At 45.0% G+C, this 22,486-nt stretch overlaps 1 long non-coding RNA gene across 7 annotated transcripts in view; it reads right to left on the bottom strand.

Annotated features, from left to right (window-relative positions):
- Positions 1-22,486, bottom strand: part of LOC137547512 (uncharacterized) — a 31,432-nt gene that overhangs the window by 5,172 nt on the left and 3,774 nt on the right. For 2 of the 7 annotated variants that reach the window (XR_011026604.1, XR_011026597.1), the window contains 4 exons: positions 15,963-16,053; positions 12,817-12,977; positions 1,419-1,467; positions 322-492 (listed from right to left, as the gene is read on the bottom strand). This is a non-coding gene — a long non-coding RNA (uncharacterized lncRNA). The remainder of the gene's footprint in view (positions 1-321; positions 493-1,418; positions 1,468-12,816; positions 12,978-15,962; positions 16,054-22,486) is intronic. The other 5 variants (XR_011026600.1, XR_011026603.1, XR_011026606.1 and 2 more) reach the window with 5 other exon arrangements.

Raw genomic sequence — 22,486 nt, 5'->3', positions numbered from 1 at the left:
AAATTATCTAATCGAAATAAAATGAAACTTTGTACCATGTATGGCCACCTTTAGAGTACAGTTAGTAGAACATTACATGTAATGTATTGCATTCTACTCTACTCATGATGTGGTGAGACTTTATGCTCGTTGTTCTGCAGCTTAGTCCATACTGAGTGGCTTCACTACTGTCTATCTACAATGTAATAAAATATAGAAAACAATAGACCTTTCCTGCTACTTCTCAGCAAGTTAAAATGGTGGCTACAGTAGGAATGATAATACACTGAGTATGAAGTATTGCTTAACATGACAAAGGTGTGCTGGCATAAAGGAAAATACCTTCAAAATATGTCAGTTTTCATGTCTCCGGTTGAGTCACTTGGCAGTTGCAACATCAAATGCTATGTAATCAGGTGAAAGGTGTACGCTTCCCACAAACCACAAACATTGGATTACTTCCAAGACACGAGTAGGAAGTGCCATACATGGAAGAAGCTTCTGGTAGGTTTCCTGCATGACAAGAAAGCTAGCTGCAGGTTGGAGGTAACTTCTAAAGTAAAAGGTGTATGAAATGACAAGTAGTGTCATGTTATCCATGCTGCCATCTAGTGTCTTCACTGAAGAGACTAAAAAGCTGTGGTTAGAGCATCAGCAATAATAATTTAGACCACCAATGTAGTTGTACTTTAGGCAGATGACATTAGAGTAATTACAGAATTGGTAACAGGAGACAAGCAGCAATGCCGAGAGAAACTAAAAAAAATAAATAGTCACTAACAATTAGTTTGGAGATTTGTGTTCAGTAATTACTTTTTGCTGCATGAAAATGTACTAATAATATTAAGAGCCATGCACCCAACTATAGGAAGCATGTAGTTTAGGCGTGTGAGCGTCAGGCACGCTTTGCAGTACCATAGGTTATGGTGTGGCGGGTTTTTTTATTCTGACGCGAGGTTGAGCATGTGGCACTGGCTTCAGGAAGTGTGGTTTAGGGAAATGTTTGGTAAGTGGCAATGAGCTATCAGCAAGCGGCACCAGGTTCGGGAAATTTTCAGCAAGTGGCGGCAAGCAGTATCGGTGAGCATTGCCAGCTTTGGCAAGAAATGACAAGCTATCGGTAAGTGGCGAGGATTAGTGTTTGGCATAGTGGTAGGAAGGTTAGTGTTAGGCATAGCACTAGGACAGTTAGTGGATAGGATAGTGTAGGGTGAGGGTAGAGAAGGATACCATTGAGATGGCAATTGCTATGGAACTGTCGCAACCTATAGCCGAATATTGGTAACATTATGTTACCAATATTTGAACTATTAGCAGAGTTTGTGTCCAAATTCCTTTGTGGCTAATATAAATGTGCGCAACTTTATATTAGGATATCTTTATATAGGATATCATCAGGCCCTGCCTGTAAACCTCACCCAGTACAGTATTCAGCTTACCATGCAAGTATTCTCAGTTATGGACCTTGAATACCAATGGAGGAACCATCTGAAACGGGATGGATTAGAAGAATTCAATTCCCATCCATCAGCAATATCTGAGGTTTGAAATGAGAGCTGCTACAGTAAGATCAAAATTAGGTAGATAACCACATTATTCTGATTATCACAAGGTCATCGTATTTGTATTAGTGATGCCTAGCTATGTAGAACTATATGCTCTTGTTTTAAAATTTTGATGACATTTAGCCTATTTTAAAATTAATGCAAGGAGAGCAAACTTTTGCTATAGATCAGGATCATTCTAACATCAGTGTTTCTCAAACCTATCCTCGTGACTCCCCAACGGTGCATGTTTTGCAGGCAACCTCACCTATATACAGGTGGGGTAATGAGTGTCTCAGCCAGGTGAATTCTATGTAGCTGAGACACTAATTACCTAACCTGTGCATAGGTGAGGTTGCCTACAAAACATGCACCGTTGGGGAGTCACGACGAGGACAGGTTTGAGAAAAACTGTTCTAACGCATTAGAAGTTGCTAGGATCCTGAAAAATTCAGGACTCCAGTGGGCTCCAGGAAGGTGTTAAGGTGCTATGCTTATAGCGTGTTAATCTGAAAAGTGAGTGTGCTCATGATGGGTCAGGATGGAGCTAAATGTACAGTACATGAACCCAGCAGGGATGTAATGACATTGACAAACAATGGGCCTGCCCACAAAACCTAAGCTGAAGCCCACTCTCCTTAAAAAATAAGTCCCTAGTTCCCAGTCATATGAGACATACGTAACAAAGAAGACATTTTCCACAACAACTTGCTCTAGATTATAAATAAGCAGGGAGATCCCCCACATAACAGCAAGGCAACATGTTACCCAAAAACACAGAATTCAGCATTATGTGCACTTACGTGGCCTTTGCATCACAATTAGCAGTGCAGATGGCCATGCATTTTCCAAAGGCTTGACACCTGCCTTGCTCTCAGTTGCAGAGCTGACCCAATTCAACTATATGGGGCAGCGCACAGAAATGCATGCAGTATAGCACTCAGTCATAACATAGTGCTGTGAAGCATATACGTGTCCCTAAACAGACATTGCAGTATATGCTATTTAGTTCTCTGCATACTGCTGAAATCAAGGCAGTACCAGCCTCCTCCCCCCGCCTCCCCCAAAAAATAAAGAAATACATCCAAGAACATAATTAGGCAGAGTCCATTCCCCCCAATCCACAAACATAATTAAGCAGTGTTCACCCTTCCTATTAGACAAAGTCCGTCCCCAAATATAATTAGACATAGCCCCCTGGCAAACCCCCAAACATGATTAGTGTCAGTTCCTTCCCACCTTTCCCAAACATATCCAGACAGAGTCCCCCCAAAATTTGCCAGAAAATAATTAGGCAGAGTTCCCCCATCTCCAAATACAACTAGGCTATATTGTCCCAAAAGGCTAGATGCCCTTCAAATCCCCCAGGCAAGCATGTGTTACCTCCATACTACATTACTAAAGAAGTATTGAATGGATTACAACATGGCTATAAATTGGGTTCTGAATGAATATGAATAAAGTCAGGTAACAGAGACTACATGACAATGACTGTCAGGTAACAAAGACTACATGACAGTCAATGTGTTATATACCTCATGGGTAGCATGGTGGCATAGTGGATTGCACTCTCGCCTTGCAGTGCTGGGTCCTCAGTTCTCATCCCTGCCAGGGCGCTAAATGCACAAACAATATATGTTCTCCCAGTGTCTGTGTGGGTTTTCTCCAGGCACAAAAGAATTGGACCAAGTACTGACCCCTGCGGTACCCCACTGCTAACAGTCTCCCATTTTTAGAAATATTCCGTTTACCACCACCATTCTATCCCTTAATCAGTTCTCTCCACATACACACATTTTCTCTTAATCCCTGTATCCTCAGCTTCTGCACCAGGCTATTGTGGGGTACAATGTCAAAGGCCTTTGCGAAGTCCAAGTATACTACATCTTTTGTTTTCCCAAAATATATATTTGAATTCACCACTTCATAAAAGCTGAGCATGTTTGTGAGATAAGACGTGTCTTTAACCTCCTGCCGCCCGCGTCACGCTAGTAGGCGTGGCCGCGGCGGCAGCCCCAGGACCGCCTAACGCTAATTGGCGTAAAGTCCTGGGGCTCTGTTTAGCATGAGATCGCGCGCATGGTGCGCGCGCATCTCATGCTCGGAGGGCGGAGCTCCGCCCCGCCTTCAGTCTCTGAGCGGCTATTGCCGCTCGGGAGACTGTTAGACGGCGATCACGCCGTCTATCTACTTGGTGCAGCGCCGCGATGAGCAGCAGCGCTGCACCGGGGACAGCCGTGTGACACGGCTGTCCCCATGGGGGACAAGAGAGCGATCGGCTCTCATAGGCAGAAGCCTATGACAGCCGATCGCCATAATTGGCCGGCTGTGGGGAGGGAGGGAGGGAATAATTTTAAAGGAACAGGGGATTTTAGAAAAAAAACCCTAACAAAAATATTTATTTAAAAAAAAATAAACATGGGGGGAGCGATCAGACCCCACCAACAGAGAGCTCTGTTGGTGGGGAGAAAAGGAAGGGGGGGATCACTTGTGTGCTGAGTTGTGCGGCCCTGCAGCTTGGCCTTAAAACTGCAGTGGCCAATTTAGCTAAAAATGGCCTGGTCACTAGGGGGGTTTAGCCCTGCAGTCCTCAAGTGGTTAATAAAACCATGCTCTCGAACTGAAATAATATTATTCTGTGCTATTTGAAGGACAACTGTGAGGAAACGCGGAAAAGCCGCCGCGTGTGCCAAGAGCTAGGCGGCTGACTCCGCGTCCTACGCGGCGGTTTGCACGCGTCTGGTGGCGTGGTGGAACGCGGAAAAGCCGCCGCATGTCCTGACAGCAAAGCGGCTGTTTGCATGCAGCAGCATGTGCTTGGTGTGGCTGGGTCTGTTAGTGCACCTAGGCAGATGGAGAGCTATGCTCGCGCGGGCCTGAATTCAGGACCTTTATACCTGCAGAGGAAGTGTCAGCTGATCAGGAAGGTCAGCTGATTCCTGCAGGACTCATGATTGGCTGAATGGTTCGGGCGGGGCAGCAAAGTCCAGCAACTATATATTCTGCTGCTTATTCAGTTTCTGGTTGTCTGGCGTTGCGATCACATACGTGGGAGCACCCAGATCCGTAGTCAGATCCGCAAGTGTGCCGGGACCAGCTGGAGCTGTAATCCTACACTTAGCTAGATTTTGTTGATAGCTTAAAGTACTAGTTTGATTGTGATTATCTGTTGTGACTTCCTGCTTGCCTGACTATCCTCCTGAACTCTGATCTCGCACCTAGATATTTCTGATACTCTGTTGCCGAACCCCGGCTCGTCCCTAGACTCTGTTTCTGCCTCCTGATTTTGTACCTCGATATATCTGATACATCGTTGCCGAACCCTGCCTGCACTTAGACTCCGCCTTTGTCTCCTGATCTTGTACTGTATCTGTCTGTGTGTGTACGTCCTGGCTTGTCCGACCTCGAGAACCGACCTTACCGTTAGAGGCGGTTCCTCACTCTGTTAGCGACCCTTCCTCCTGAGGGTTACTTTCAGACAATCCTTCCTGCTGTCAGCCCGACTCCTCCCGTCTTGGAGAGTCCGGGTCTGCGGAAGGAATCTGTGCAGTACTCCTGACTGCGCTGAGGCTTGTCCTCAAAGTGTTACTGTTACACCAAAACACTACACTCTACTCAGGTGAACAGAGGTTAGCTGGTATATCGGATTATCGGTGATACTGCAGATCACTTATAATCAGGTATACATCTGTATTTCCAGTGATACTGCAGACCACCGGTAATCAGATCCTCTCTGTGCTTAACCGATCGTTACAGAACGCCAGACCGAAAAACAGATGGACGCACGCGCTGACCCTCTGAATGTGCTTGCCACTTCGGTGGATAACATCCATCAAGCACTGGGCCAGCACAAAGCATTAATTGATGCCCTAACAGGCTCTGTGCGAACCCTTCAGACGTCAGTTGATTCGGTGCGATCCCCTCCTAGTGATGACATACGTATGCCCGTACCTGATAAATTTTCCGGCCACAAATCTGACTTTCGGAATTTTAAGAGTAGAGTGCTATCATATTTCGAGTTGAGACCCCGATCCTCGGGAACTGAGACCCAACGGGTCATATTTATTAAAACTTTGTTAACTGGTGACTCTCAGTCCTGGGCATACAATCTACCTCCCACAGATACAACTCTGACCTTGGTAGAGGAATTTTTTAAGGCTATGGCAGTTATATACGATGACCCTGACCTTGCTGCAACCTCTGAGCGGAAGCTCAAACTTTTGCGGCAAGGCAGAGGCTCCGTCGAGGATTACGCAGCAGAATTTCGTAGGTGGTCAGTTACCGCCAGATTTGACACCTATGCTTTGATGGATTACTTCCTGTCTGGATTGTCGGAGGAGGTCTCCGACCTAATGTTAACCTTACCCGAGCCCAAGACAGTCGATGAGGCCATCTCATCGGCCATTCGAGTCGATCGTCGGCTACGCCATCAGAGGCAGACTAGGGGCAGTCACAGTGCCAGGGTGACATCTTATGCGGCACCTTCCGCTGCACCCTTAGTAACGACATCTCCGGCCCTGTCTCCACCCGAGCCAATGCAGATTGGTCGATCAAAACTGACCCAGGTGGAGCGAAGGCGGAGAATAGCTGAACAATTGTGCCTGTACTGTGCTGAAGCGGGGCATAGAGTGCGAAACTGCCCTAACAAGCCGGAAAACGAGTCTGCCTAGGAGTAGTGGGGGGTGACACCCTGGGCACACCTTTCTCACCCCAAAAAGAGAAAAAATTGCTTCTCCCCTGTACGATTACATGGGAGAATAAGTCGGTAGCCACTGAGGCCTTCATTGATTCTGGCTCAGCGGCTAATTTTATGAACATTGAATTTGCTCAGGAGATGGGTATTCCTCTCACTCCAGTGAGTCCTCCCATTCAGGTCACGGCAGTAGACGATTCCCCTCTGCAACGGAATCGTCCTCTGTCACAGACCCCGCAGGTTAAAGTCACGTTAGGGGCACTGCATAGGGAACAACTACAGTTTTTTGTATTGCGTATGTCAACCTCCACTATCATCCTAGGCATGCCGTGGTTACAAGTCCATTCTCCACAAATAGACTGGGCTACGGGGCAGGTAACCAGATGGTCCGATCATTGTCACCAACAGTGTTTAGGGAAGGTGACATTGGGTCAGACCAAGATTTGTGTGGAGGGTGTTCCCGAAGAGTACTCTGAGTTCTCTGATGTATTTTGTCCCAAGTCTGCTGAGCAATTACCTCCTCATCGCCCATTCGATTGCCCCATTGATCTCCGTGCTGGTTGTATGCCCCCTAGGGGTCACCTGTATAACTTGTCCGGTCCAGAGAAGATGGCTATGCAGGAATACATTCGTGATAACTTGGCCAAGGGGTTCATCCGGCCATCCCGCTCGCCTGCTGGGGCCGGTTTCTTTTTCGTTAAAAAGAAAGACGGGGGTCTTCAACCTTGTATCGATTATCGGGGCCTCAATAAAATCACGGTGAAAAATCGCTATCCGTTACCCTTGATAGACGATTTATTCACGCAGGTCACAGCCGCAAAAATCTTCTCTAAGTTGGATCTGAGGGGGGCATACAACCTAATCCGCATTAGAAAGGGCAATGAGTGGAAGACGGCCTTCAACACACCCGACGGGCATTACGAGTACTTAGTGATGCCCTTCGGGTTGTGCAATGCGCCAGCCGTCTTCCAAGAATTAATCAATGAGGTATTCCGGGAGGTATTGGGTAGATTCGTGCTGGTATACCTTGATGATATACTAATCTACTCCAATAACCTCTCCGAGCACAGGGTCCATGTGAAGTTTGTCTTGAACAAATTAAGACAAAATAGGCTCTATGCTAAGGTGGAAAAGTGTATTTTCGAGGTGACCACTGTCACGTTCCTTGGGTACGTAATTTCCACCTCAGGCCTTTCAATGGATCCTGCCAAGGTTACAGCTGTGTTGGAGTGGCCACAGCCAGTGGGGTTAAAGGCTCTACAAAGATTTTTAGGTTTTGCGAATTATTACAGGAGGTTCATTAAGGGGTACTCCACGTTAGTTGCCCCCTTACCAGTCTCACGAAAAAAGAGGCGGATACCAACCACTGGTCCCCTGAGGCCGTGGCAGCATTTTCTCTTTTGAAGGAATTATTTTGCTCAGCACCAATTTTGAGGCATGTGGACACATCCTTTCCCTTTATCGTGGAGGTTGATGCCTCGGAGGTTGGGGTGGGGGCGGTGCTGTCTCAACGGTCTGGCTTGCAGGGCAGATTACACCCGTGCGCTTACTTCTCCCGTAGGTTCTCACCTGCAGAGAAAAATTACGATATAGGCAACCGGGAACTTCTGGCCATTAAATTGGCGTTTGAGGAATGGCGCCACTGGTTAGAGGGGGCAGAACACACGATCACAGTTTATACCGACCACAAGAACTTGGAATACATCGAGGGAGCGAAGAGGCTAAGTCCCCGTCAGGCCCGATGGTCTTTATTTTTTACGAGGTTTAGGTTTATAATCACGTACACCCCAGGCAGCAAAAACGTCAAAGCAGATGCCCTCTCCAGGTGTTTTGAACCAGAGACAGCACAGCCGCCCGCTCCTGAGTCCATTATCCCGCGGAAACTAGTGTTAGCCGCCACGGAGACTTGGGAGGATTGGACGGAGGTTTTGGGCCCCTTTCAACAGGATGTTCCTGAGGGAAAGCCCGAAGGGGTCATGTTTATCCCACTGCCCTTTCGTTTACAAGTCCTGCATCTCTTTCACGCCCATAAGAATGCTGGTCATCCTGGAGCTGCCAGAACGCAGGATCTGATTGCCAGGTGTGCTTGGTGGCCTTCTTTGGCAACAGATTGCAAGGAGTATGTCAGGGAGTGTGCGGTCTGTGCCAAGAGTAAACCCTCCCGGCTGGCATCTGTAGGTAGGCTGCAGCCTTTGCCCACCCCGAGTGAGCCATGGACCCACTTGTCCATGGATTTTGTGGGGGAGTTGCCCAGGTCTGAATGAATGTCGGTCATTTGGGTGGTAGTCGACCCTGAAAGGACTCCCCTCGGCTCAGGAACTGGCCGAGTTGTTCATCATTCACGTCTTCCGGCTGCATGGCATTCCGGAAGACATTGTGTCGGATAGGGGAGTCCAATTTGTGTCTGGATTCTGGAGGGCATTTTGCCACCAAATGGGCATGAAATTGTCTTTCTCGTCAGGCTACCACCCACAGACTAATGGGCAGACGGAACGTATCAACCAGTCTTTGGAGCAATTCCTAAGATGTTACGTTGCGGAGGCACAGAGTAACTGGGTAAAATTTTTGCCCTTCGCGGAATTCGCACAAAATAATTTGAAGAATTCCTCATCTGGGTTTTTTCCATTCCAAATTGTGACAGGGAGGTCACCCAAATTCTCCCCTTTTCCAGTTGTCTCTTCTCCATTTCCAGCACTAGAGGATTGGCAGAGGTCACTCAGGGACAATTGGGGAGTTGTTAAGGGGAACTTGCAGAAGGCATTCCAGAGTCAGAAGGGTCAAGCAGACAAGAGACGGTCCGTGGAATGGAAGTTTCAGCCAGGGGATTTAGTCTGGGTGTCCACACGTCATTTGACCCTGAAGCAGCCTTCTGCCAAACTGGGTCCCAGGTTTGTGGGTCCATTTCCAGTGACCAAAAGAATTAATAACGTCACTTACGCCATTGATCTTCCTGCCAGCATGCGGGGCGTAAGGTCGTTTCATGTGTCCCTACTCAAACCTGCGGTGCATGTGGGTCCTACTCCTCCTCCTCCTGTGATGGTGGGGGACCAACCCGAGTATGGGGTAGAGAAAATCTTAGATTCGCGCATTGTACAGAACTCAGTACAATATCTGGTGCATTGGAAAGGGTATGGCATTGAGGAGAGACAATGGGTACCTGGGAACCGCATGCATGCGGACGAATTAAGGAAAGAGTTTCACGCTTTACATCCCGAGAAACCTGGTAGGAGTTGTCCGGAGTCCACTCCTCGGGGGGCTAGGCGGCTGACTCCGCGTCCTACGCGGCGGTTTGCACGCGTCTGGTGGTGTGGTGGAACGCGAAAAAGCCGCCGCATGTCCTGACAGCAAAGCGGCTGTTTGCAGCAGCAGCATGTGCTTGGTGTGGCTGGGTCTGTTAGTGCACCTAGGCAGATGGAGAGCTATGCTCGCGCGGGCCTGAATTCAGGACCTTTATACCTGCAGAGGAACTGTCAGCTGATCAGGAAGGTCAGCTGATTCCTGCAGGACTCATGATTGGCTGAATGGTTCGGGCGGGGCAGCAGAGTCCAGCAACTATATATTCTGCTGCTTATTCAGTTGCTGGTTGTCTGGCGTTGCGATCACATACGTGGGAGCACCCAGATCCGTAGTCAGATCCGCAAGTGTGCCGGGACCAGCTGGAGCTGTAATCCTACACTTAGCTAGATTTTGTTGATAGCTTAAAGTACTAGTTTGATTGTGATTATCTGTTGTGACTTCCTGCTTGCCTGACTATCCTCCTGAACTCTGATCTTGCACCTCGATATTTCTGATACTCTGTTGCCGAACCCCGGCTCGTCCCTAGACTCTGTTTCTGCCTCCTGATTTTGTACCTCGATATATCTGATACCCCGTTGCCGAACCCTGCCTGCACTTAGACTCCGCCTTTGTCTCCTGATCTTGTACTGTATCTGTCCGTGTGTGTACGTCCTGGCTTGTCCGACCTCGAGAACCGACCTTACCGTTAGAGGCGGTTCCTCACTCTGTTAGCGACCCTCAGGGCCGGCCCTAGACTTTTTGCCGCCTGAGGCAAATTTTAAAAAAATTGCCACCGCCGCCCCTTCCCCCCCCCCCCCCCCGAGAGGGGGGGGGCGCTCTGGGGGGCCGCCGAACTGGAGGGGTAGCTGGCAGGACGGGGGTATTGGGCCAGCGGCGGGGAGGGGGGTCGGACCCCCCCCTCCCTCGCCTGGGTCCCCGTCCTCCGCTCCCTTCCAGCCTAAATAGACGCAGCCGAAGTGTAAGAGGCACGGGCGGGGAAGACACTCACCTCTTCCTAGCGTGCGCTCCACTGACGTCACTTCCTGCAGCGTCCTGCAGGAAGTGATGTCAGTGGAGCGCACGCTGGAGCGAGGAGGAGGTGAGTGTCCTCCCCGCCCGTGCCTCTTACACTTCGGCTGCGTCTATTTAGGCTGGAAGGGAGCGGAGGACGGGGACCCAGGCGAGGGAGGGGGGGGTCCGACCCCCCTCCCCGCCGCTGGCCCAATACCCCCGTCCTGCCAGCTACCCCTCCAGCTCGGCGGGCCGGCTCCCCGCACCCACGGACGGGCGGGTGCCGCACTGCCGCCCCTGGAAATTTGCCGCCTGAGGCAAAAGTTTCACCCCGCCTCATGAGCGGGCCGGCCCTGGCGACCCTTCCTCCTGAGGGTTACTTTCAGACAATCCTTCCTGCTGTCAGCCCGACTCCTGCCGTCTTGGAGAGTCCGGGTCTGCGGAAGGAATCTGTGCAGTACTCCTGACTGCGCTGAGGCTTGTCCTCAAAGTGTTACTGTTACACCAAAACACTACACTCTACTCAGGTGAACAGAGGTTAGCTGGTATATCGGATTATCGGTGATACTGCAGATCACTTATAATCAGGTATACATCTGTATTTCCAGTGATACTGCAGATCACCGGTAATCAGATCCTCTCTGTGCTTCACCGATCGTTACAACAACTATCAAAGTTAACTAAAATGCCACACATATTTCAAATTACCAAAAATAGCAATACAAAGGCTTTTTTGTATGTGTGTATGTTTTTTATGTGAAGAAAATACATAATTTACAGAGGTACTGTGGAGGACTGTGTCCAGAACATCCAGCATACAGAAACAATTTCCACTGGCTGTAATACTGTGACTGGAATCTGTTCAGAATGATAGAAAGCAGCAATATAGCTTCAAATGTGTGTAAATAATTCATCAGCTGCAGCTCTGTGTGTTCCTCTCTCTCTCTCTCTCTCTCTCTTTCTCTCCCTCTATCTGACTCTCTCTGCCTCATGCAGAGCCAGGAATAACTAATTCTGAATGGGGGGTGGGGGGGGGAGCATTCAAGTAAGGAAAAAGTGCAGGTCCTTCTCTTCATATCCTTCTCTGTACCTAAAAAATCCCTTAGCTGTTCTCATATGATTTGTGAAAATGCAGTGTGTGTGTAAGCAAATCATTCCTCTCTGAATAGTGACAGAGAAGTGAAACCTATCTACATGGTACAGCTCTAGCCCTGGCGCTGACACAAACTGCTACATAAGCTTATAAATAAAGCATTTTTTTCACACAGGCTGTCATTAGTTAACTCTGAAAAGCTTTCTACTGTTGCTGGCTAAAAGTTCTGTAGGTATGTGGGGTTTGCAGAAGGACAGTTTCTTTCATAGTTCCTCTTTAATTTTGTATAACAGGCCTTAGGATGCTTTTAAACGATTTACCCACAACTGATGTTAAGCTTCCAGCTCTATAGTTTACAGGTTATATTTTTCTCTTCTTGAATGAGGGAAAACATCAGTTGTACGCCAGTCATAAGGAACTGACCCGTGTGAAAGAGAATCCCAGAAATTAAGATAAAGTAGCTTCAAATTTGTATTACTAAACAATTACTTTTATAGATCAGTCAAACAAAATCGGGCTTTGTTACTATATATGAAAGAGAAGGCTGCAAATGGGAAGCAACACATGAAAAGGGAAGCTGATGCCCAAGGGAGCTGTGCATGAAAGCGGGGCTGCAGCTCTAGGAATGTAACACATGAAATGCGGGCTATTTGTAAAATCAGAGGGGAACTGCTGCACATGGACAGGTCGCCCCAACATGCTTGTAGATGGACAAAGTGTAAATCCAGCCTTGTTCCCAAGGCAATTTTTTTTGTTATTCCCCCTTCTCTGCCCCATCCCCTGTTAAGCTGACTGGCTCCCGTTTGATAAGCAGCCACCTCTTCCATGCGCTACATCTATGTAGAGCAGCCTCTCAATTTCATGTACAGCTCCCTTGAGCAGCATTTCCTGTTTTCTACATGCCACCCCCAATTTGTAACCTCCTTTTCATTTTTTATTTGCTGCCTCCTCATTTGTGGCAACCCCCTCAACTGCTCACATTTAGAGATTATTATTATTATTTATTGTATTTATATTACACAGCGCTGTGATCATTTAAAGCTGTACTTTAAATGGAAATACGGATGATGTGTTTTATTTGACAATAAATTTCCTTGGCTGACTAATGTCTATGGTCCTCGATTTTGCCCATTTCTTTGAAAGTGCTTGAACAGTCGTCGTAAAGCCTTTCTGCATGAAATCTATGCCTAGGAGAGACTTTGCTGATTTAGTATACCTACTTTATGTCTTGTTTCTGAGCTGCGTCTTGCCATTGTGTATGACATGTGACAGGAAATTGTCTTCCATAGTCTCATCTTGGTAGCAAAGTTTGGCTATTCCTCACTCAGCTTTCAGTCTTCCACACAGCTGTTTTTGTTTCAGTGAATGACTGTGTTTCCACCTACATATGAACACTATGATTATTAGCACGTTTCGGTGTAATTGGTTACTTAAAGGAATACTATCGATGTATGCATTTATTTTTAAATGCTGTATGTTGTAGCACACATTAGGGCAAGTACTAGGAGCAATTTGATTCCTCACACAGCTGTTCCTCTCAGCTGTAAAATTCTCCGTCAGTTTTGGCGTCAGTGTTGGATACAAAATGTATCTAATACTGACTGCTCCCAGAGGGCTAGACCATGTCTGCACAGGGGAGTTGCTATCAACTCCTCAGTTTATAGTTTAATTATCACCTTGCTGAAAGAATCTTGTTGATATGGTGGTAAGGGGTTAAAGATTCTAGCAATGTGTGTTTATTATCTTTGCTTCTCTTGACTGATAAAGATACTAATAATGCTAATTGTAAACAGTGATCTGCCCCTCTCAGCAGCTTGTAAAGTGGATGCAGCCTGGAGTGTATCACCTCAAGCAGACAGCCAGGCAAGCAGTCTGAGTGTAAACACAATAGCTAGTTATATTCCAGCAATATTACAGCTCATTTAGTTACCTGTAACCACCTCAGATCAGCCTATTTCTCCTCATGTCTGCTGCATGCTGTGAGTGACACAGTGAAATATATTTGTGAGCTGTGTGACAGAGTAACCAAGCAGCTCAGGGTGACCCAAACTACTATGAGCTGTGTGAGAAATTAATTTTTAAGCAGGGATAGTGAGAGAGAGACCTGGGTGAATAAATAAAGTGCCCCTAGCACTAGTGGTAATGTGTACACTAATATAGAGTATTAAAAAAAAAAAGTCGTTTCAATCGATAGTACTCCTTTAACTGTAATCCTACAAAATCCCTTACTTTGTGCAAGTGCATGTATACGAATTGATGCTGTTTCGAAGGAAAGGGGTAGACTCACCAAATATTAGTTTGATTTATATTTCATTCTTGTTTTACAGCATATTTTCACACCTTGGTAAAACCTTTGCACGGTACTGTATGTGGATACATGGAGCAAAAAGGCTGTGAAGAGCTTGGAAATATTTCCTTCCAGATCTCCCGGCTTCCAGTCCCCCAAACCCCCCCCCCCCCCCCAAACCCTCACCCACACACACACCCCTAGGTCATTTTGCACCCTCAATGGTGTTATTCATGATTTGGACCTGATCAGTATAACATTACCTGCCATCGGATCGATTCTGCAGTGAGAGGTGGGGTATGGGGGGGGGGGGGGGGGGTGTACAGTGAGGCTGCCAGCTATTGGAATTGACTGCTTAAGCTGGTCATACATACAGTATATACATTTCTACCCAATCTTCCAAAACAATTGATCACTTTTTGAAAGGAATTTATTCAGAAGGAATCAATTCCTACCCAGCATACCCCTAGGGTGTTTGACATCCAGTTCTTATTATTTACAGATCCATATCCCCCAACCAAATTTTCTTGAGGAGGTTGCGTGCTATGTACATTGTGGCAAAATTGGGGGGGGGGGGGGGGGGGGAAATGAGCGAGTGCAGTGCACTATGTGAAAAAAGGGTCTGGCCATGACAGGATGTGGGCAGAGCTAACTGTAATGTAACTGTGTAATTCAGTGGTTCTCAAACTTTTCTGGGACAGGGCGCCCTTGATGGCTTTGAATTTTTTTCAAGGCACCCCTCAGCAAAAACATCTACCGAAATGCAGTTATGACCCTTATTAGGCAGCAACCGCCCTCCAAGTAGCAACCATCCCTCCAAATAGTCAGTGACCCCCTTGTTAGGCAGAATTACCCCCTACAAATAGTAATTGACTCCCCATCAGGCAGCACCGCCTCCAAATAATCAGTAACCACCATTAGCCAGCATCTTCCACTTCAGGTAGTCAGCGAGGCAACATTCCCTCCACTATGCAGCATCCCCCCTGAATGGACATGACAAGGATCAAGAAATAATCTTTTAGACCTTGTTCACATTGCGTTTGGCTCGCATGTCCGTCCACAGTGGGGTTATTTTGAGGCGTTTTTTCTTTCCGATTTCCGACACTTGGGTAGGCAATTCTTTTTTGTGGTTAGCGGTTTCTGACACGTTTTTCCTGTTTTCCCGAACGCAAATCAGGAAGTGAACTCTTTGACCGGAAAAGAATAAATACAATGTATTTATTCTTAAAACCATGAACGCAATTGCTTCACAAAGCAGTTTTGTGAGCATTTTGCGTTTTTCCTATACCTTCTATTGAGGCGGAATCAAAAATGGCTCAAGCACCGCTTATCTAAACAGATTGGAAATTAACCACTTAGATATGAGCTATCTCATAGAGTATCAATGTGTACGCGCTTTCAGGGCGATTTTGAAAAATCGCCTGCGCTTAAAAAAATAAAAATAACAAAAACACCTGCAGTGTGAACAAACCCTTAGAGCACATTACCTGATGGCAATGCACAAAGCATGGGGATGAACGCTTAGGTACCCCGGGAGGTGCTTGAGGCACCCCCAGTTTGAGAATCCCTAGTGTAAATCAAAGGCAGTGGGCCCCAGTTTCTTCCCAACACACATTTAGGCAAAGTGACCATAAAGGAAAGTAGACACATGCCCCTCCCCCCCCCCTGAAACCCCTCCACTCACACATAAGGCAGTGTCCACTCTAAAGAATGCCATAAATAATCAAGGCAGTTCTGAAGGCAATATGGGTCAAACTCAATGCTAGCATGTACCTAATAAAGTAGCCAGCAGAGAATATAAATTTTTCTGTCATGTCTTTCTTGGTTCATGTATTAGCATGCCATTTAGTAATCATAAGACCCAAAATGCCAAATGCTGCAGGAGGGCGGAGACAGGGTAAAGCTGCATAATAATGTCCTCCAAATAGTTAAATTACATGAATGAATAGCAAGAAATCGATGCAATGCAAAAATATATACTGTCTTTAAATATATAGGCAGTCACTCATAAATGCTTGCACAGGTAATAGAGTCTCTTATTACTTCAATACAGGGTCCCCCCTTTAGGTAAGAACTCACCAGAAGTTGCAGCCTTCAAGGCCCGTAATCGCCTCTGGGGTATAGGCCACCCCACAGCCTCACTGGCAATCCACCATCAGCGTTTCCACAGCTGTGTAAACAAAAAGAGGCTCCACATGGCGTAAAAGCATACCGTCTTTATTATAAAAAATTGCAGCTATAGCAAAAGTTAAAAATACCAAGCCAGCTAAACCTTCTCGGCAAACATACAAACCGCTAATATAGTGGAGGAGAGGATGTGGTAGATAATCTGCACTCAGCTAGTGACCAAATATATGCCGCAAATGGGACTAGCTCGCTGCCCCTCACCCAGTGACGTATTCCCTGCTGGACAGGAAGTACATCGCTGAAATTCCCGGGTTTACCCGACGTATTCCCATTGTTCCACGCATGTGCACCACACCACCACCGCCAACATGTTTAAAATACCTACATCACCCATTGACTTACATTACTTCTGCTGCTGCGCCCAACAGTAACGTGCTGTTGAGTTTGTGGCGGCTTTGCAGCGACTTACGGTGCCATGTGGCACAATGCCGTAAGTGTGCTAGGCCCCTTTGCCTTGCATTTCCATTGCGTTACCCTGTGGTAAAACAGGGTAATGCAACGCAGGTTTCCAATGCGAGTGTAAAAGGAGCCTGAAATGTTTGATACATTTTTGTTAAAATCAATCAAAATTTGGTTGATTGCTTAAAAGAATCTATTCCTTTCCGGTTGAATCAGAGTGATCAAATTTGCAGAGAATCAAATTGCAAAATCCATGTGTGTATAGTCACCTCTAGTAGCCACCGGTGACAAGCTGCAGCATGAGCATAGATCTATTTTCAATGGCACATTTTATTTGACTAAAATCGGTGAATTGATTTTTAATGGCTTGCTGTAGGCTTCTGTATTTTCCTCAGTGCTTTATGTCATGTTAAATAAGCAAGTTCACATTCATTTAACTTACTGTTACTAATGTTACTAAGATAACATCCAGTACCGTGCTTCCATTTGTTTACATCCAGCAGGAAGTGGGATTCACTATAATCCAAATGTTGTTATATCAGGTTTCACAGATTAAGTGTATTTCAAAGAAGTCTACATAAACATGTTAATTCCTAAAACAATACAAAACATGTTTAAACCACACCAGCTAACCCTACATTGCATTGCCATTACATCACCCAGAGTGCTCATTTGTACAAATACATTGCCTACACAATGATGCAAAGGCAGTGCATGCCTGTCTCTCTCTCTCACGATATCCACTTAGCAGGGTTAATGATTTATTGGTCTATATGGTAAACCATTATCAAAACTAAAGATTAAACACTTTAAACTTCATGTGAATTTGGTGAGGTAATTGCTTTTAAGTACTCAATAAAACAAATACAAATAAAGATAAAAAGAGAGAGAAAGAGAGAGAAAATTGAATGAGAAATTCCACTTTCCTTGTAAAATCCCTATAGATAGATTAGTGCTGCTCATGTATTTTTTTTTTGTAATTTAATTATATTAAATAGTATCTTTCTAATTAAAGGCAGTAAAGAATTTGCAGAACTGACAGCTCCAGCTGCATGTTTTGTTCAGGTCTCTCATTATGCTGTAGAAGTAATTTGTTGCACAAAACAGGAGACATTGGACTAACATCTGTAGTAAGCCGCTGACTGACAGCAAACAATGACTGCCTGGATGGTTGTCCTCTATTTCCTAGGTTCTCAACGTGTGGCATGCGTACCCCAGGGGGTACTTCTGATGGTTCCAGGGGGTACTTGGGCTTGATATACTTAACCAAGAACAACAAATTTAGAGTTTAAGAAAATTATAAATCTTATTTAAACAACACCAGATTTGTATTTTAGCTAATTAAAAGTAATAATAAACGCTTGGAAATGGTTTAGGAACCAAGTATCATGTACTAGCATTAAATATATATTTGTCAAGGGGTACCTGTGATAATGTTTACTATGCTAGGGGGTACTTGGTGAGTACAGGGTATAAATAGGGGTACACACCAATAAAATGTTGAGAAACAATTTGATGGGGTGTCATATCAGTATTGATTGACCTATCCATTTGAATTTGGAGGAATTATCTGCTTATTGCAAATATGATGCACTGCTGGGTACGATATTATCAATATTCTTGTGGGCCTGATGAACAGTCGTTGATTCCAAACAATCTGGCATTTTTGCCTACAAATAATTGCAGCTCATCACGTTATTTATGACCTTATATTTGTATTCTTACAATTTATTCGGCTTCTATAGAAAGACAAACATAAATCCTTTGTGTGATTTTTTTTGTACTGAATACTTTTTGCATTAATAAACATTTTATTTTCAAAATCCTGTGATTGCTATTTAAACAGATATCCTTGGGTTGTACAGAAGATTATGAATGGTGAGGTGGAACACAACTAAGGATATTATAATTTTTCCCAATTTATTTTGCATTTACTAAAATAACTTTCCATTGGTCTGCAATTGAAAAAGTACCAACAATTAGGTAGAAAAGTACTGTCAACATTATTCAGAGTATTTTCTTTCTTGCTGGTGGCTTAATAAGCATTTTATTGATGAGGTGAGAAAATATCACCTAGGAAACTTAAGAGAAAATGAAATTGAATAAGGGCCTATATGCAACCTTGTTACACTCCTTTGCCAATTCTGAAGCAATCAGTTATTCCATACTCAGTTCTAGCTATGTTTGCATATAGATTTTTCAAAAGGCAAATGAGATGGCATAGTACACCCATTTCCATGAGAATCTGCCATAGTCTGTCATGATCTACACAGTCATAAACGTTTGAATAGTCAATAAAGCAAAAGTAGACTTCCTTCTGGAATTCCCTTGCTTTCTCTGTAATCCAGTGAGTGTTGGCAATATGGTCCCTTGTGCATCTCTCTCTTCTAAAACTAGCTTGCCCATTTGGCAGTTCTCACTACGTCTATTGCTGCAGTCTGGCTTGCAGAATTTTGAGCAATTACCTTGCTAGACTGGTAGATAAGGGCAATTTTTTCCATAATTTGAGCACTCTGGTGTCTAGGGATCCCCTTTTTCTTTCCCTGGTGTCTAATGGTTCCCTATACATTTCCCTGGTGTCTAGTGCTCCTCTGTATAATTCACTGGTAGTGTAAATGGTCCCTATTCCATTCCTTGTTGTCTAGTGGTGCCCCCATGTCTAAATTTGTAATCATGCCTCCTTCCTTCCCTTTTGTAATATGGGTACCATAGTAATGGAGCCCATGTGATGGTGTGGGCACTTCTTTGAATCAAGTACCTTTACTTACTGCCAACTAGAGATGGTCAATGAAATGCAAATAATTCTGGCTTGTATGCAAGTTGTATGTACTGTACCTTAGAATTGGACAATCAGATACACTTCTGATTGTCCCAAATCCAAGATGCAGGCAGTGTGCATTATATTTGTATGCAAGCTAGACTTATTTGCATCTCTTTGACCATCTTAACAGCTATGCAACAGCTATAAGTTAGTACGGAGGGATGAGTCCAAAGCCACTGGACTTTCAAAAAATGGGAATACTAATACATTTTGTGATTTAGCTTGTGCATGAGCCATAGCCAGATGAAGATGGATAAGCAATCCACAAATGCACCTTTAACCCTTTTTGGCCGAATTTTTCCGCCAGCACTGGGGAGTGTGCCTTCCCCATCCAGGCAGGCTCGGCGGGGTATGTGCAGGCAAATTAGGGGTGGCGGCAGGGAGCGCTCGTACAGACTGTACCTGTCCGGATGGCTGGATCTTCTTCTTCTTTCCCCACGGTGACGACGTACTGCTGGCAGGTCTTCACTGTCTCGAACACATGACATTACATATGATCAGGATCCAGGAGATCATGTGAGTGATACAGCGCTATCCGGTGGTTTCCATCACCTCTGCCACCACTGGGTAGCACTGCACCACTGAAATGGTCTCCTGGACATCATGTGGTCAGAAGTGATCAGGACCCAGAAGACTTGCCAAGAGTTCAGAGCCACCAGTGGAGGAAGAGAAGAAGCCGTCCAGAGCAGGAATATATAACTTCTTACTTCCATGCACTTGTTTGTCTGCATTGGGCAGCCAAACGTGTTATCTCGACTGAGGCTGTCAGTGCAGCAGCAGCTTTCAAACAAGGCATCTTGTTTGAAGCTGCTAAAAGGTTAAAAATTATTTGTATTGTAGATATTCGGTTTTCTATAGTTTGTTTGAATTTATTTTTATACCTCTGGTAGTTGTCTTTAAGCATGAAACAGTTAATTACTGTATATTTGCACACATCCAACAGGAGAGAAAATGCACATTCATTAAACACTTGTACTGTAGAAATATGGGTGTTATTGCTTGGACATATCAACAGGTGGCGCCAAATTAAAGTATTTTAATGTAGTTCATGGTCACAGATTGAAACACTGTAGTGTTTAGAGGTAATAATATTTTGTCACTGAGGTATATATATATTTATATATATATATATATATATATATATGCACCAATCTCTTCTGATGAAAGATGGCAATTCAAAAAATTAGATCGCACAAGGCACCTAATCTGGATGGATTCACCTCAATTTTTCAATCTGGGAAGGTCACCCAATACTCCTGGACTCCAACAGGGCGACTATAGTGGTTATACCCAAAGAAAACAAAGACCACACCTTATATAGAAACTATAGACTAAGATCCCTTATCAATGTAGATCATATGATACTTACCAAAGCTATAAATTCCTTTATAGCTAATTTGATTAACTCTGATCAAGTGGACTTTATTCCCTCCAGGCAAGGGCCTGACAATAAAAATAAAATAATGAACCTGATTCAATACTCTAATAAATGTACAGGGTATCTCCCTTAGGGCTCGTTTACACTAAAGGCGTTTTTCACATTTTTTAAGCGCTGGCGATTTTTGAAAATAGTCCTGAAAGCGCTTACACCATTATTGTCTATGAGACAGTTCACATCTGAACAGTTCGTTTCCGATCTTATTAGAAGAGCAATGCATGGGCCATTTTTGAGGTGATTCTGCCTCAATAGAAGGTATAGTAAGGTATAGTATATTGCTTTGTGCAGCGATTGCGTTCTTGTTTTTAAGAATAAATACATTTTTTTTCCGGATCAAAGAGTTCACTTCCTGACTGACATCAGGAAATGAAAAAAAAGCAATCGCTCGGAAAAAACGCTTAGAAAAACGGTTTACAAAAAAAAACAGCTCGCAGGTAATCGCCGGGAATCGGAAATAAAAATCGCGTCACAAAATGCCAAACGCGGACGGACACGCGAACAGAACACAATGTGAACAAGGCCTCACTGCTCTTAGCTGTTTACATGCAGAATGCTTTTGACTCTCTCAACTGGTTATATTTATTTAAAACGCTAGAGAAATTGATTTCTGTGGTCCCTTTATGTCCATGTTAAGGAACTTTTATCCCTATCCCTCAACAGCTACTTTGGCAACCGGGTATGAATCTGTTCCATTCCAGATTAGAAAAAGGAACCAGACAGGGATGTCCTCTATCCCCTGCCCTGTTTATTTTGGCCCTAGAACCACTTTTGGAATGGATAAGAAGAGGCCTCTCAATAGAGATGTCGCAAACATAAAATTTTCCATTCATGAACGGCAAACGCAAACTTCTGAAAATGTTCGCGAACATGCAAACCGCCATAGACTTTGATGGGCAGACACATTTTAAAACCTACAAAGACTGTTTCTGGCCACAAAAGTGATGGAAAAGTTTTTTTCAAGGGGTCCAACACCTGGACTGTGGCATGGTGGAGGGGGATCCATGCCAAAAGTCCCAGCAAAAATTATGGAGTTGACGCAAAGTCGGGTTTTAATCCCTAAAGGGCAGAAATCACATTATGCACAGCTCTAGGTGTCAGTGGACTGTGGAATGTCACACACAGAGAAATGCAATAGTACTACCAGAATACAGTGAAATAGTAATGCACTGGAGTGTTTCTGTGCGTGTAACTTAATAAGGCAACAACAATAGCAGTAATGTGCATACAGCTCTGGGTGTCAGTGGGCTGTGAAGTGTCACACACAAAAAAAAAAACACACAAAAAAAAAAAACACAGGAGACCGATCTGCTAGCCTTTAAAAGGGCCGTTTGGAGTGCTTTCACAGCAAGTGAGGAACAAGAACACAGGCCTGGATGATGCTTTCCCTACCTATCTGCAGCAAGTCTGACCCTGCTTTCACTAATAGTCAGCAGCCAGCAGAGAATTAATCCAATATGACCACTGCAACTGCTTTTTGATAGGGGGGGGGGGGGGCAGGAGGGGGTGCTAGCTGATTGGCTGCCATGTGTCTGCTGACTTTGAGGTAAGGGGTCAAAGTTTGGCTCCATGATGATGTATAGGGGCAGGTCGAACACGCCATATGTTTGCAGTTCACGGAGAACCTGAATAGCAGAAGTTCGCTGGATACTGTCCACCTGCAAACTGTTCGGGCCATCTCTACCCTTCAATTCAAGGACCTCTTTTGGGAAATTATTCCTACAAATGTAGCGCCTTTGCCGACGTCCTTCTGTTAACATT

This window comes from Hyperolius riggenbachi, chromosome 1, assembly GCF_040937935.1.
Source record: "Hyperolius riggenbachi isolate aHypRig1 chromosome 1, aHypRig1.pri, whole genome shotgun sequence".
Lineage (NCBI taxonomy): Eukaryota > Metazoa > Chordata > Amphibia > Anura > Hyperoliidae > Hyperolius > Hyperolius riggenbachi.
Note: the sequence above shows the minus strand (reverse complement) of the source record. Positions and strands in the feature narration are given on the sequence as shown.